Consider the following 2,552-nt stretch of genomic DNA (forward strand, 5'->3'; position numbering starts at 1 on the left):
GCTGTAATGTTTCCGAACATTCACATAGTAGATACAGAGTTTGGAACGTAAGTATGAAGCTCCACAGTTGCTTTTGGGGGAAAAAAATACTATACAAACAGTGGGACACAGACAAGATGCAGACATTGTAATAAACAGCTGTGATCTTGCAAGATCAAAGGGAATATTTTCCGTGTCAACAAGAATGAAGAAACTGTTTCCACTGACAGCAGAGGCTGTGCTAAAGCTGGTGGTTTTCAAATAAATAGTATAATCAGACCTCCTGCTGCTAGTATGCACATTTTTCTCATACAGAGTAGAGATAAATTGTTTTTCTGAAACTTCTTTAGATTAAATAGGTTTAAATTGAAAGTAATGTGATCTTATCCTAAGAATGAAGGCATCAGTATTTTTTGCCATAGTCACACGTATCTGTAACAGGATGCAATTGCAGCTGGTTCAGAGAGCCCAGTCATGGTGTTTCTTGGATCTCCTAATGTCACAAAAATAAAAGAGTTGTACCCTTTCCATCCTCTCTGTCCTCTTTTCAAATGAAAAGAATGTGGGGGTGAAAGCACGTCTTCCTTCCCATTTAGTGCCAATAACTGAACTTCTGTCTTTTCAAGTTTGCCTTTTAGGAATTCTAGTTTTAATAAGTGCTGGGACACCAAGCATTTTTATTGAAAGAAAAGCTGTAACTTTTACCAGAAGTGAAACCTTCAAGCTGCATTTAATACACTTGGGAGGCAACAGAGAAAAACTTAATATACTATATTATCCTATGCATATTATAGTTGTTGGACAATAATTTGGCATTATACATCTTCTGTTTATGGGGCAACTTTTATATATATGGAGTATTTGAAAGTTGGAAGAATCTTTCTTGTTAGACAGTCAGTCTGTGGCAAGCTAAATAGGGTCAGAAAGTTGAAAGGTCCTTATTTCAAATGACAATGAGAATCGAATTTTTTATTTAGTACTGACAAAGCCCTGCCAAGCTGCACTAACTTGGCTAGCTCTATGGTGCTGAGAAGGAAGGAACAGTGTTGTCCTAAAGGCCCCCATCTCCTGACATCTCCCCGAATGTGGCCGTACTGTCAGTTTCATGGAAGTAGCCTGATTTTCTTCATCTGGAAACTGAGCCTAATTCCTGACTTAACAGGACTCTTGAAAATTAGGTAAAATCATGATGCAAAGTGCTTACCCCTCTATAAGTAGCTCCTGATATTATTATTGCTGTTGTTGTTATTATGAAGAAGAGAAAGTAAATGTCACAGCATAACAAGCAACAGTATTAGCATCAAGCACGTTTCCATCATAGCAAACTAGAAAGGACATGATGTCAGAACTACGAAGAGGCCAAAAAATTAAAGACCAATTTTCAGCATACTGATTGAGCAGCTGTGGAACTCTGACCTTCTCAAAATAGTGTTGTCTGCCACTATTCTCCTATGATAACACAGGCTCACAAACTCTCCTCTAACATTTGAAAATCACTGTGTTTTAAGGGTAACTTGATAGGCATCTTTATATCACCATCCCTTTTATTTTCTGCATTAGCAGGTCTTTACTCAATTTATCTTTCTTTAATGGAGAGCTTCACCTTCTTTCATGACATTCTTGTTTTGCTACTTGACACGTAAATGCTTTTACTGAAAGCAAAGTACCATTTACAACACCGAACGTTTCTAAATTATAGGTTGTGTGAAACTCGGGTCGTCATTTTAGAAACACGAACTTCAGGACCAGAAAGAAATATCAGAAAACAACAGCAGTCAGTGACAGACATGCCAAGCAAACTAGAGGTGACATTAAGATCTACATTTTAATTCTGTTTTCTTGAATGAATGCTCTTTTCCACTAAATCTCTGTAGCTCTGTACTCAGCTTTTATGCTGCAAATCTGCCGAGCATTCCTCAGAATACACCTCTTTAGAACCAAGACAGACCTGCCTTCTTGCGGGAAGCTGTGCTGTGATTCTGGAGAATATAGCATAGCTGAAGGGCACAGAGTGCTTTGCCAGAGACTTTGGCCAATAGTCTCTTCTGCTTATGTGCATAATGTCCAATGTTTGTCATCAAAGACCAAGGAGACATCAGACTTAGAAAAGAAACTGAAAGACTTTGTAACACAAGTAGTGTTTTCTTTCTTCCCTCCGACTGCTGACTGGGGCCTGGGAAGAGACAGTCAGCTCTGGTTGGTGAAAGTCTCCCAAGGGAAGGAACTGACCTTCGTCAAAATCAGATCACATCACCCTTCCTGCTTAAAACTCTGCAGTGGCTTCTCATGAACCTGGAATGAAATTCACAGTCCCTACAATGACTGCTATGGCCCCCTTATGATCTGGCTACTGCACGCCTCTTGAAAACCGTCTCGTCTCATTATGCCCCTGTGCTTTCCTATTTGTCAAGCAAGCTCAAACTCATTCCCACCTTAGGGCCTTTGCACTAGATGACTACTCTCTCTAGAAAGCTCTTCTCATGGAACTTCCTGTAACTGGCTCCCTATTATTCAGGTATAGCTCCAGTGTCACCTCCTGAGTAGAAATAAAGTAGCCCTGTTGGACTGCAATA

The sequence above is a fragment of the Rhinolophus sinicus genome, chromosome 18 (genome assembly GCF_057876585.1).
Source record: "Rhinolophus sinicus isolate RSI-liver-muscle chromosome 18, RSI-T2T, whole genome shotgun sequence".
Classification (NCBI taxonomy): Eukaryota; Metazoa; Chordata; class Mammalia; order Chiroptera; family Rhinolophidae; genus Rhinolophus; species Rhinolophus sinicus.